We start from the raw sequence: 14,297 nt of genomic DNA, 5'->3' as shown, positions 1-14,297 counted from the left end.
AAAAAAAAAAAAAAAAAAAAAAAGAAAAACGCATGGATTTTTTGACAAATCTATATACCTGTTTAACTGCCACCCAACACACAGAACATTTCCATCACCCCAGAAAGTTCCTTTGTCATCCCCCAGGTTTATCAGTTTTCAATACCTGGTCATGCTTGTTTCATCTAGACCAATACCCCACAACCCCCAGAATGATTTAGAAGCAAATTTACACATCAGATCATTTTCTCTGTAAATATTTTCTTATGTTTCTCTAAAAGAAAATCAAAATATTTTCATCACACTGAAGTGAACAATATTTTTTCCACATTATTAAATATCTAGTCCCTGTGCACATTTCCCTAATTCTCTTTTAATAGATTTGTAATTGGTTTATTCACCTTTGAGCTATCCTATTGATTTTGAAATCATTCCAGATTAACATTTCCATCCACCATCATGATTATCTTTTTTCTTTCTTTCGTTTGTTTTTTTAGATGGTTTTGTTTTGTTTTTTGAGACAAAGTTTCACTCTGTCACCCAGGTTGGAGTGCAGTGGCGTGATTTCAGCTCACTACAATCTCTGCCTCCCGGGTTCGAGCAATTCTCATGCCTCAGCCTCCTCAGTAGGTGGGATTATAGGTGTGTGCCACCATGCCTGGCTAATTTTTTTTTTTGTATTTTTAGTAGAGATGGGGTTTCAGCATGTTGGCCAGGATGGTCTCAAACTCCTGACCTCAGGTGATCCACCTGCCTCAGCCTCCCAAAGTGCTGGGATTATAGGAGTGAGCCACCGCACCTGGCCACCACCATCATGATTATCTATTAACTGAGTACTTTTTAAATCTAGCACAACTATGACTCAATATAGCTGTCCAGTTTAAATTTCCAGTATTGCTATTCATGTGGCTTATCCTTCCACAAGAGTTAACTAGCTTTTGTATGAATAAACCTGGTTTCTCTGCCCCTGAGAATTTGATTATGCTAAGTCTCTTATCTCTACCCTGCCCTCAAACTTTCATTAAATAAATATTTGTGCAACACCTACTGGGTGTCAGGGCCAACGCTAGTTTCTTGGCAATCAGTAGTGAACAAGATACACATAGTTCTTGACCCAAGAAGGTTATGACACCGTCCCCTCTCTACCTGGTGGAATCCATTTACTTTAAGGTAAAGTTCAAATGTCACCTCCTTTGCCAAGTCAGCCTGATCTCTTCAGGCAGAAATCAGGCTTCTATAGTATTCTTTCATTCTTTTAAGATTCCTGCCTCACTTCATTTGCACTATTCCTAGAAAACATACCACCTGGCCAGGCATGGTGGCTCATACCTATAATCCCAGCACTTTCGGAGGCCAAGGTGTGTGGATTGCTCAAGCCCAGGAGTTCGAAACCAGTCCTGGTAGCATAGCGAGACCCCTCTCTACAAACAAACAGGAAGAAAGAAAGAAAGAAAGAAAGAAAGAAAGAGAGAGAGAGAGAGAGAGAGAGGAGGGAGGGAGGGAGGGAGGAAGGAAGGAAGGAAGGAAGGAAGGAAGGAAGGAAGGAAGGAAGGAAGGAAGGAAGGAAGGAAAAGCAGGAAGAAAGAAAGAGAAAGAAAACATACCACAGAAGAAATTTGAACATAAGACCTGTAAAGAGACTAACTTCAACTTTGTAGTACCCTCAACAGCTAATGGAAACAGTGAATGAATGAATATATCAGAGTAGTTATTAAAGAAAAAAAATTACCCATCAGCTGCCAAACTTGAGACAACAGTTTGAAAAAACATGTTTTTGAAAATTCTCAAGTTGGTATAGATGATTGCAATGCCCTCAGGAGATCTGGGGAGAAAAGCCCATTTACAAAGCAATTGGGAATTGGGCTATAGATTAAAAGGACATACCTTGAAGTAGTTTCCTTCTTTTAGTTATCTTGTTCCATGAGGGTATATTTCTGAACTTGGCACAGGGAATTAAGAAACCAATTTTCTGTAGTCAGAAATTCTTAAAAATATTTCTGTGCTATTATAAAATTTGAAAATATAAAAGAACAAAGAATCAGCCATAATTCACCACTCAGACAAAATCACTGTGACTATTTTGGCATATTTCCTTCCTGTCTTTTTTCTCTGCATATAGAAAACTGGAGAGCTGGATTTCTCAGTGGCACTAAGCATGGGTGGACCTGCACAAGAACATTTTGTTTTCCATATTAAGGTCATGTGGTCTTTGTCTGCTCTCTGGCCTACCTTTCCCCACTAACGACCTTTCTCTCTTTTTTTCCGATTTTGTTCTAGCCCTTCCCTCACTAAACCCAGTGTTCTGGTCTTGTGACCGTAACGTGAGTCTTCACTCAGATCTCTGGTTCCAACGTCATGTCCCTGACCGGGACACTGACCCTTAAATCCCTTCACCTCACTTACCTGGCTCTGAAGCCAAGTTCATGGACCGGACCAGACCTGATCTTTAATCTTTATTATATTTTTTCGTTTTTTCCCCATAGCATTAAAAAGCCTTTGCAAATAGAATTATTATTATTACTGAGACGGAGTCTCGCTCTGTCACCCAGGCTGGAGTGCAGCTGCATGATGCTCGGCTCACTGCAAGCTTCGGCCTCCTGGGTTGACCGCCATTGCTCCTGCCTGCAGCCGTCGCAGGAAATAGCTGGGATGACAGGCTGCCGCCAACATAGCCCAGCTAATTTTTTTGTATTTTTAGTAAAGAGACAGGGTTTTCACTGTGTTAGGCCAGGGATAGTCTCTACCTCCTGACCCTCGTGATCCGCCCGCCTCAGGCCTCTCAAAGTGCTGGGATTAGGCAGGCGTAATGCCAGCCGTAAGCCACCGTGCCCGCCTTTTTTTTTTTTTTTTTAAACAGAGTCTCCCTCTGTCACCCAGGCTGGAGTGCAGTGGTATGATCTTGGTTCACTGCAACCTCCGCCTCCAGGTTCAAGCGATTCTCCTGCCTGAGCCTCCCGAGTAGTTGGGATTAAAGGCATGCGCCACCAAGCCCAGCTAATTTTTGTATTTTTAGTAGAGACGGAGTTTCACCATGTTGGCCAGGCTGGTCTCAAACTCCTGACCTCAGGTGATCTACCCGCCTCAGCCTCCCAAAGTGCTGGGATGACAGACATGAGCCACTGCGTTCAGCCTGTAAATAGAAATTGAATGGCTGCATATTATTCTTTTTTGTTTAACCATAATTATCTTAACCATTCTAATATTGACTTTATGTTACTTTTAATTTGTCATTATCATAAATAGCATTGTGATGAATATCTTTGCAATTAAATCTTTAACTGTATATCAGATTTTCTTAAGTCAGATATGTACAAATAAAAGCACTGACATAAAATATGACATTAAAATATTAAATACGTATTGTTAAAATGACTTCTAGAGAAAGCATACAAACTTACACTCCCGCTGGAGAGTAGAGTGTGTCCGTTTTGTTGCATTGTTGCCAATATTGTGTATTACTGTAGAAATAGGGAACAAAAGGGAATTTAGGAATAGAAAGGAGCTTTCTCAATGTGATCAACAGCATCTATGAAAAATGTACAACTAGTAACATACTTCATGGTGACAGACCAATGCTCTTCCCCAAGATCAAGAACAAAGAAGGGTGTCCACTAATATCACTTCTATCAGACGGTGTATTATTTTTAAATATTTGCTCATATAAGCTATTTAAAACCACTCTGCATTTCAAATTGTATTTCTTTGCTTGGTTGCAAGAGGAGCCTTTCTTATGTTTATTAGCAATTGCCCTTCCTTTTTTGTGAATTATATATCTGTCATTCTTTGCCCAGGCTTTTTTTTTTTTTTTTTTTTTTTTTTTTTTTGAAATGGAGTCTTGCTCTGTCACCAGGCTGGAGTGCAGTGGTGCTATCTTGTGTCACTGCAAACTCTGCCTCCTGGGTTCAAGCGATTCTCCTGCCTCAGCCTCCTGAGTAGCTGGGACTACAGGCATCCGCCACCACATCCAGTTAAATTTTTGTATTTTTCCTAGAGACAGGGTTTCACCATGTTGGCCAGGATGGTCTTGATCTCTTGACCTCATGATCCGCCTGCCACAGCCTTCCAAAGTGCTGGGATTCCAAGCATGAGCCACCGCACCCCGCCCAGGCTTCTGTTTTTGTCCTAGGGCTTTTTACGTTATTTCTGTTGAGCTCTCTATATTTTCATCTTAAATATTTCCATGAATTTGTAGTATGTTTTTTCTCTTTTGTATGCCATATTGTTGCCATAGAGCTTTGTGTGTGTGTGTGATCAAAATCAGTTTGTTTCTTTTTAAGCTGCTGTTATGCTTAATCATGTCTTCTTATAGTACTTCACGGTACTGAGGAAACTATACTGCTTCCATATTCAAGAACTAGTTGAGTAGTTCATAGCCTATTATTTGGATAACCAATTTTCCTATGAAAAGCAGTTCTTATATCCTGCAACTGGTGTTGTCTGTATTATTATAATCCATCAACAAGAAAAAAAGCGTCAGAGAATCTAATTTGGAATACTGGTTCAAAATCGTAATATGTAGCATTCATTCTAGGTTCCGAGCCATGTTTTTATGTGCAAGACTCAGAAGAAAGGTGAGGTTGATATTCAAGAATTATACAGATGCAACCTACAGATTGGCCTTTGTCCGATTTATGACAGAATTTTACAGGAAAGGGTAGCCTAATTTGCATCAGATGTTCACCATGCTTTCATAATTGTTTGATATGGAAATGGAAACCTGTCTTCTCCCATTCAAGAATAACTAAAGAGTAGGGAGGACAAATAAGAACTGCCGTTTTCATGTGTCAGTAATCAAATGTTTATTAAATATATGTATATCTTTTGTATTTTCAGTAGAGACGGGGTTTCTCCATGTTAGCCAGGCTGGTCTTGAACTCCTGAGCTCAGGCAATCTGCCGACCTCGGCCTCCCAAAGTGCTAGGATTACAGGCATGAGTCACTGTGCCCGGCCCTGATTATTAATTATATTGAGTGTTGAATTTTCTAAAGGCTTTAGTCTAGAAAGGAATATATATATATATATATATATATATTCATTCCAGGCTAGAATGCAGTGGTGCAGTCTTGGCTCACTGCAGCCTCAACCTCTGGGGCTGGAACAGTCCTCCTGTCTCAGCCTCCCGAGTAGCTGGGACCACCAGTATGTGCCACCATGCTCAGCTAATTTTTGTTTACTTTTGTAGAGAGGGAGTCTGATATGGTTTGGCTGTGTCCCTACCCAACTCTCATCTTGAATTCCCTCGTGTTGTGGGAGGGGCCCTGTGGGAGGTAATTGAATCATGGGGGCAGGTCTTTCCTCTGCTGTTCTTGTGACAGTGAGTAAGTCCCATAAGATCTGATGGTTTTATAAAGGGGAGTTCCCTGCACAAGCTGTCTCTTTGCCTGCCACATAAGATGTGACTTGCTCCTCCTTGCCTTCGGCCATGACTGTGAGGCTTCCCCAGTCACATGGAACTGTGGGTTCTCCATTAAACCTCTTTCCTTGGTCAATTTCCAGTCTCCGGTATGTCTTTATCAACAGCATGAAAACAGACTAATACAGGGTCTCACTATGCTGCCCAAATTGGTCTCAAACTCCTGGGCTCAAGAGATGTGCCCACCTCGGCCTCCCAAAGTGCTGGGATTATAGGTGTGAGCCACCTCACCTGGCCCGTGATACTGTTTTTAAAAAGTTTAGTCTGTTAGTTTATAAAAGTAACAGTTTAAAAAATCTTTTAATTATTTGACTTTACTTGTAGCTTAGCTCATCTCTAATTATTTTCAGGTACTAGCCTGGAGCTGATAAATGACCTTATTTTTATACCTCATATTCTTTTGTCTTATAATGAGTTTGAATGTGAGTCAATAAGACAAGATGTACCTCAGTGTCACCACTTTCCAGAAATAGTATCATTTATATATGATGAGTAAGATTTTTATGATACCAAAAAATTCTCAACATCAAACAACAGGAAAGTCCATACGAAACAATTTAGGAAGAATATTTAGACTAAAGTACAAAAAAGAGTCCTGGATTACTGAATTTCAAAAGGAAGTCATCTGGCCTGGCATGGTGGCTCACGCCTATAATACCAGCACTTTGGGAGGCCAAGGCGGGTGGATGACTTGAGGTAGGAGTTCGAGACCTACCTGATCAACATGGTGAAACCCCATCTCTACTAAAAATACAAAAATTAGCCAGTCATGGTGGCACATGCCTGTAATCCCAGGTACTTGGGAGGCTGAGGCAGGAGAGTTGTTTGAACCTGGGAGGTGGAGGTTGAACCCGGGAGGTGGAGGTGGGAGGAAACCCAGGAGGCGGTGAGCTGAGATCACACCACTGCACTCCAGCCTGGGCAAGACAGTGAGACTGTCAAAAAAAAAAAAAAAAAAAAAGAAGTCCCCTATCAACCACCATTTCAAAATAAATCAATGAAGAGAAAAGGGAACTGCAGAAGCCAGCAGCACTGAAAGGCGCCTGGGACAGGGCAAGGCTGCATGCAGCATGATACAAGCCCTTCGCCACTTCACTGACATCAACATCACTCTCCCTACACTCAGGGCCGGGCAGCCTTTCCAGAATTTGCTTTCTGTACAATGCAGTACCTGCACATAGCATGGATTCAAGAGAGGGTGCAATTATTGACACCTTTTCAGTAGGTTCTTGGGGAATACAGTCAGTTTTCAAAGAGTTCCATGGTGTGGCACTCAAGACAGGGTCTCTGGAGCCAGGCCATCCAGATGCAAATCCTGGGTCTGCTATTTACCAACTCTGTGACCTCAAACATTTTACTTAACCTCTGAGTGTTGGTGTACACTCATTTAAAACGGAAATAATAGTAGTATCAGAGGTTTATGTCAAGATTGAATGAGACAAGACATAAAAAGTGCCTGGTATAGAATAAGCATCTGGTATACCTGAGCTAGTCACACACAGAGGAAAGTAAAGCACCACCAGTTAGACATTTTCCATCTATAACAACTTATGTAAGTAAAACCAAACAAAAAATAGAAACACTCTCTAAGGGCCATTGAATCGGTTAGAATTAGGTTTAGTTATATGAAATAAACAAATACTCATCCCACCCCATGCCCACACACTCAGACACACACACACACACACACACACACACACACACACACCCCAGCAGTTCAGAAATACAGAAATCAGTTTCTCTCACACATAAAATAAGCTGGAAAGTAGGCAGCCCAGGGTTGCATAATCACCTGGATTCAGGCTCCTTTCATTGCATAGCTCCTCCCTCTTGCTCTGTCTGCTTCCTGGTCCTGGAAGGCTGCTTGGCTCCTACCATCTCATCTCCTTTTCCAAGCAGTGAGGAGGAGGAAGGTGCAAAAATGAACCTACACCTTACCATTTAAAAACACTTCTCAGACCGGCCTTTGTGGCTTACCCCTATAATCCCAGCACTTTGGGAGGCCGAGGCAGGAGAATTGCTTGAGCCTGGGAGTTTGTGAGACCAGGATGGGCAACATAGGGAGACCTTGTGTCTACAAAAATTTTTAATTATTTGGGCATGGTGGCTGACACTTGTGGTCCCAGCTACTCTGGAGGCTGAGGTGGAAGGATCACTTGACCCTGAGAGGTCGAGGCTGCAGTGAGCTTTGATGGCACCACTGCACTCCAGCTTGAGCAGTAAAAGCAAGATTTTGTCTCCAGAATAAATAAATGAATAAAAATCTTTATCAGCAATTACATCCAACACTTCCATTAACATCCCATTGGCCAAAACTTGGTCTCATAGTCTCATCTAGTCATCGGGAGGCTAGGAGATAGTCTTTATTCTGGGTGGGCGTGTGCCCAGCTAGTAAGTGGGGGTTCTAGCACAAACAAAGGAAAGAATGGATATTAGAGAGGAAAGGAGCATTCAATTCCCCAGCCCGATGGATAACAAACTGGCTCTGAGCAAGAAACATAATACAAATATTCAAACACAGGAAGGCAGCCCCAAGATTGACTGTTTATTTGTTAGGGCATAATTGTCAATGGTTTACTTATTGTGTCTTATAGAATCATAAACTAGATTATGTCCTCAGCCCTCCTGGAAATGCTTGGCAGAGTGTGGGTCCCATTCAACCTCCACAGCATAAAGGAAAGGGAAGGCACTTGGGGAGGATTTCAAAGAAAAGCCACCAGGATGACTAACAGCTCAAAACAATAAGACCTAGAGCGCACTGTTAAGGAATGAGTCAGCTAGGGCAAGAGATGGCTAGAGGGTGACTAAATAATGATTACTTGCTATACAAAGGTCTCTGCACAGAGGAGGGAGTGGGAGGAGGAGAAGAAGGTGGACGACGACCAGGAGTATGGTCACCTCTACTAGGGATTGAACGGAAGGAAACGGGAGCAGGAGTGACTTAAAGAGACCTGAAGGGGATGCTTGTCAAAATACAGGAGATGGTGTAAACATATAGCACGCGGGGATTATATATTGACATCTCTGACCACCGTGGTATTCGAATGTGCTCTTCCCTGAAGCAAGGCTTGAGGGTTTGCAGGAGCACTCACAGGTGGAGGGAGGGTGAACGACCAGAACTCCTATGATTTCCTTCTCTGTGCCTCAGTTTCCCTCATGGAATACCCATGTGTTGGAGTTCAGAAAAGAGATCCTGTATTGATTTGAAAGATACACTCTGGTTTTGCAGATGTACAGAAAATAATAACTAAACAGTATCAGTATGTGGCAGAAGAGATGCTACCAGTAGAAAGGAATGCCCTTTTTGTATTTTAAGATCTCATTTTTAAAAAAATTATAGGAGCAGTATAATGGCTTTCCAGTCAAGATGGCCCTGTAAGATGCATGCCATCTGCTGCACACATTTAACAATGTCAAACTAATACACAAAGAGAAAACCAAAAAAGCTATAGCATGGTTCAGAAACAGGACAATTACTTACATGGACCAGAAACAGAGAGAGCTGAGTGAGGCAGAAATTAGGACCAAGGGCCATGGGTCTCAAACAGGGAGTGGTAGTCGAGAATCTGGCTTCTCTAGTAAAGCCTGCTCTGCCTGACGCTAGAGACCAAAGCCAGGCACCTGTAGAAGCCAGGGGCTGCAGTAGAGCTCTCCTTCCTCCTCTCCCCCAGCTCCTGCTCCACTCCCACTTCCCAGGGGTAACCACGCTCCCTTTTCAGCCCTCCTGAGAGCCACTCTGTAAGATTAGGACATGTGGCATCTACAGGGCTTCCCACCTCGCTTCCCCTTCCCTGATTTCTATTCAGTTCGGCCACTGCCCTTACCTCTTCATTCTGTTAACTATGATTCTTTTGTGTTTTGTATATAGGTGCACTGCAGAAACGAGTAATATGACTAAACCCATAGAAAAGGGAATATATTCTATGTTATTAAATCTGCCATGATTTAACAGAATATTTTTTCCAAATTCAATACATAGCTCGAAATCATGTCATATTTTAATTAGCTTTTTTTTTTTTTTTAAAGGCAGAGTCTCACTCTATCACCCAACTGGAGTACACTGGTGTGATCATGGCTTACTGCAGCCTCATCCTCCCATGCTCAGGTGATCCTCTCATCTCAGCCTCCTGAGTAGCTGGGACTACAGGCATGTGCCGCTATGCCCAGCTAGTTTTCGTATTTTTAGTAGAGACGGGGTTTTGCCATGTTGCTCAGGCTCGTGTCAAATTCCTGAGCTCAAGCCATCTGCCCACCTCTGTAATCCCAGAACTTTTGGAGGCCGAGGTGGGCAGATGCCTCGAGACCAGAAGTTCGAGACCAGCCTGGGCAACACAGTGAGACCCCATCTCTACAAAAATTAAAATTAAAAAATTAGCTGGGCATGGTGGCACATGCCCGTAGTCCTAGCTACTCAAGAGGGTGAGTCCTAGCTACTGGGCTCAAGGAGATCACTTGAGCCCAGGACATCAAGGCTACCTTGAGCTATGATGGCACCACAGAACTCCAGCCTGGGTGACAGAGCAAGACCCTGTCTCAAAAAATATATATATTATTCCTGCAGCCCCTTGACTTCCTGTTTTAATATGAACTGATGACCTTCTTCCTTTTTTTTTTTCTTTAAGATAGAGTCTTGTGCTGTTGCCCAGGCTAGAGTGCAGTGGTGCGATCTCAACCTCCACCTCCTGGGTTCAAGTGATCCTCCTGCCTCAGCCTTGCAAGTAGCTAGGAATAGACGCCTGCCACCACCACATGCAGTTAATTTTTTTGTAGTTTTAGTAGAGACAGGGTTTGCCATGTTGCACAGGCTGGTCTTGAACTCCTGAACTCAGGTGATCCACCCGCCTCAGCCTCCTGAATTGCTGGGATGACAGGCGTGAGCCACCGCATCTGGCCTTGAACTGATGACTTTCTACGCCTATTAGACAAATGACACCTGAGCTTCCTTCTCAATGATTTACTAGGTGAGTGCCCTTGTTCTTGGGCTCCATGTCTTCTTCTTGGATTCCTGTTCCGATTGGAAGGAGTATATCCTCAATTTTTTCAGAAAAGGTATATGTAGAGATAAACTTTGTGAGTGCTTTTTGTTTTATTCTCACAGCTGCCTGTTTGACTGGATGTCAGTTTCTAGGTTGAAATCAGTTTTCCTTATAAATTTGGGGTCACTGTTTCATTGTGTTTTAGCCATGTTACTTTAGATATATCTGATGCCAATTTGTTCTTCATTTCCACCTAAGACACTTTTATTTCTTCTCTGCAAAGCTTTAGGGTTTTCTTTTTTAAACTCGACATCCTGAAATCTCACCATAACATGTTTAAGTGTGATCCTCTTTTTTTCATTCATTGTCTTTGGTATTATTGTCTTTTTCAATACGAACACTTGAATTTTTCTTCAGTTCAAGGAAATTATCTTTCATTTCTCTAAATGCTTTCTCTTCATTCACCATTCTCTCCTCCTGGAACTTCTATTAGATTGATAGTGAGTTCTGTTTTTTCACTTTCCCTCATTATGGCTCCATATTTTGGAATATCTCTTTGTCCATATCTTTTACATCACTACACAATCTTCTACTTCATTCAGTCCTTCTATTTTAAGTTTTCATTTTGGCAATCATGATTTTAATTTTTGAGAATTTTTCTGTATTTTTTGAGTGTTCTTTTTTCGTGGCCATCTGTTTCTGTTCTTTTTCAGAAAATAAATCGCCCATCTTCTGGAGCTTAGCTTAGGAAGGTCTTTTTTTTTTTAGTTCTATTTCTTGCATTATACGTCTCCCATTCTCTGAAGTAATGTATTCTATTGGCTCAAATTGGTCTTTCACAACATTAGGTTTTTAAAATATGTCTTAAAGGCTGGGCATGATGGCTCACACCTGGTAATCTCAGCACTATGGGAGGCCAGGACGGGTAGATCACTTGAGCCCAGGAGTTCAAGACCAGACTGGGCAACATGGTAAAACCCTGTCTTGACAAAAAATACAAAAAAATTAGCTAGTTGTGGTATTACGTGCCTGTAGTCCCAGCAGCTTGGGAGGCTAGGGAGAATCTCTCGGGCCTGCTGCATTCCAGCCTGGGTGACAGAGAGAGACCCTGTCTCAAAAAAAAAAAAAATTTTTTTTTAAAGTATCGACTTGACTGGATTAAGGAGTACCTAGAGGACAGATGCAGTGGCTCACACCTGTAATCCCAGCACTTTGGGAAGCTGAGGCGGCTGGATCACTGAGGTCGGGAGTTTGAGACTAGCCTGGCCAACATGGCAAAACACCATCTCTACTAAAAATACAAAAAAAAAAAAAAAAAAAATAGCTGGCGTGGTGGTACACACCTGTAATCCCACCTACTCGGGAGGCTGAGGCAGGAGAATCACTTGAACACAGGAGGCAAAGTTGTAGTGAGCCAAGGTCATGCCACTGTACTCCAGCCTGGGTGACAGAGGGAGACTCAGTCTCAAAAAGAAAAATAATAATAATAAAGGAATTGTAAGGTTGTTTCCAGAAGAGATTAGCATGTGAGTCTGAGTAGATTCAGTGGACAAGACCAGCCTCAGTAATGCAGGTGGGCACCATCCAATCAGCTGAGGTCTCAGATAGACCACAAGCAGAAAAGCTGCATCAGTCTTTCTCTGAAGCTGGGATGTACTCTTCTTTTCCTGCCTTGGGCATCAGAAACCCAGGCACTCTGGTCTTTGGACTCCAGGATGTACACCAATGGCCATCCGGGTTCTCAGGTTTACAACCTCGGACTGGGAGTTACACTATCTACTTCCCTGATTCCAAGCCTTTTGGACTTGGACTGAGCCACGCTACTGGAATTCCAGGGTGTCCAACTTGCATATGGCCTGTTGTGGGACCTCTCAGCCTCCATAAATCAAGTGGCCAATTCCTCTAGCAAATCTCCTCTCATGTATCTATTTAATACATATATATGTAGATATAGATATATTAGATATTTATATATTGGTTCTGTCTCTCTGGAGAACCCTAATACAGGAGCCAAGTGAAGTTGACATATTTACCACCCTGCCTTCTCTCAGCAGGGTTGCTGCGGGTTGGCTGCTCCAAAGGCAACACTTTCCAGCACCTCATTTAGAGCTAATGACCTAGAAAATTCTTTCACTACTCCCCTTCTATATCAGCAAAAATAACTAAAAGTAGTTTGCCTTTGTGTGTCAAGGAAAGCAACATATCTTAACTGTCTGCCTCAGGGCTAATTCAACTCCTGCTGTCATAATATAATCTGGAGGAACCTTGTTTGTCTTGCTGTTCTACAGAAAGTCACATGGGTTCATTACCTGGATGATATTATGCTAATTGGATCTAGTGAACAGAAAGGAGCTCAGATTCACTGGTAAAACACATCCTTGCCAATAAGCTGGGAAATAATTCCCTGGGAAGTCCAGGGTCCTGATATACTGATGAGGGTCCTGATATACTGATGAAGTTCCTGAGGGTCCAGTGGTTTGTTGGAATATCTCCTTCTAAAGGAAGATCGGCCAGGCACAGTGGTTCATGCCTGTATTTTGGGAGGCCGAGGTAGGAGGATCGCTTGAGCCCAGGAGTTTGAGACCAGCCTGGGCAACATAGCGAGACTCCATCTCTATGGAAAAAAAATAATAATCCAGGCACAGTGGCATGCACCTATAGTCCCAGCTACTCCTCAGGAGTCTGAGGTGAGAGGATTGCTTGAGCCTGGGGGTCAAGGCTGCAGTGAGCTGTGATTGTGCCACTGTACTCCAGCCTGGGTGACAGAGAGAGATCCCTGACTCAGAAAGAAAAAAAACAAACATTAAAAGGAAAAGGGAGAGATCATGCTTACCCTTTGCCCCACCGGTTATGTAGGAGGCACAATGCTTAGTGGATTTCTTTGGATTTTAAAGACAACATGAATCATACTTTGGTGTGTTCCTCTAACCTCATTACTGGATTATTCACCTGATAAGGCTGACAGTTTTGAGTGGGCACAGAGTGGAAAGGGGTTCTGACAAGTCCAGGCTGCAGCACAAGCAGTCTGACAGCAGACCCAGTGGAGTGGAAGAATCTGTGGCAGACAGAGCTGCTAGATGTTGAAACTGAGTCCCCAGTATGGCAACATTGACAGGTCAGGCCTTTAAGAGGCGATTGGGTCCTGAGGGCAGAGGCCTCATGGGTTAATCTATTCATGGATTAATGAATTAATGGGTTGATGGATTAAAGAGTTACTACCACAGGAGTGGGACTGGTGGCTTTTTAGAAGAGGAAGAGACACCTGAGCTAGCATGCTCAGTTCCTTTGCCATGTGATGCCCTGCACCACCTTGGAACTCTGAAGACAAAGTCCCACCAGCATGAGGGCTCTCATCGGAATGAAGGCTCTCACCAGATGTAGCCCCTTGAAGTTGGACTTCTCAGCCTCCATCACTGTAAGAAATAAATTTCTTTTCTTTATAAATTACACAGTTCCAGGTATTCTGTTACTAGCAACAGAAAATGATTTAAAACACATGTATCAATTTTGGCTGTTGCTGCCATTGCTTTTGGTGTTTCAGACATGAAGTCCTTGCCCATGCCTATGTCCTGAATGGTACTGCCTAGGTTTTCTTCTAGGGTTTTTATTGACAAATGGGATCTAATTAAACTAAAGGGCTTCTGCACAGCAAAAGAAACTACCAACAGAGTGAACAGGCAACCTACAGAATGGGAGAAAATTTTTGCAATCTATCCATCTGACAAAGGACTAATATCCACAATCTACAAAGAACTTCAACAAATTTACAAGAAAAAATCAACCCCATCAAAAAGTGGGCAAAGGATATGAACAGACACTACTCAAAAGAAGACATTTATGCAGCCAACAGACACATGAAAAAATGCTCATCATCACGATGATGGCCATCAGAGAAATGCAAATTAAAACCACAATGAGATACCATCTC

General features: G+C 42.6%; 1 protein-coding gene across 3 annotated transcripts in view; it reads right to left on the bottom strand.

Moving 5' to 3' along the window:
• Nucleotides 1–14,297, bottom strand: part of USP12 (ubiquitin specific peptidase 12) — a 164,587-nt gene that overhangs the window by 119,729 nt on the left and 30,561 nt on the right. For all 3 annotated transcript variants that reach the window (XM_017848503.1, XM_017848502.1, XM_017848504.1), the window contains exons 3-4: nucleotides 3,378–3,437; nucleotides 1,864–1,981 (exon numbers count right to left, since the gene is read on the bottom strand). The gene's annotated coding sequence lies outside the window, so the exon portion shown is untranslated. The remainder of the gene's footprint in view (nucleotides 1–1,863; nucleotides 1,982–3,377; nucleotides 3,438–14,297) is intronic.

Source organism: Rhinopithecus bieti, unplaced genomic scaffold, assembly GCF_001698545.2.
Source record: "Rhinopithecus bieti isolate Rb0 unplaced genomic scaffold, ASM169854v2 scaffold_28547, whole genome shotgun sequence".
In the NCBI taxonomy this organism is placed as follows: Eukaryota; Metazoa; Chordata; class Mammalia; order Primates; family Cercopithecidae; genus Rhinopithecus; species Rhinopithecus bieti.
Note: the sequence above shows the minus strand (reverse complement) of the source record. Positions and strands in the feature narration are given on the sequence as shown.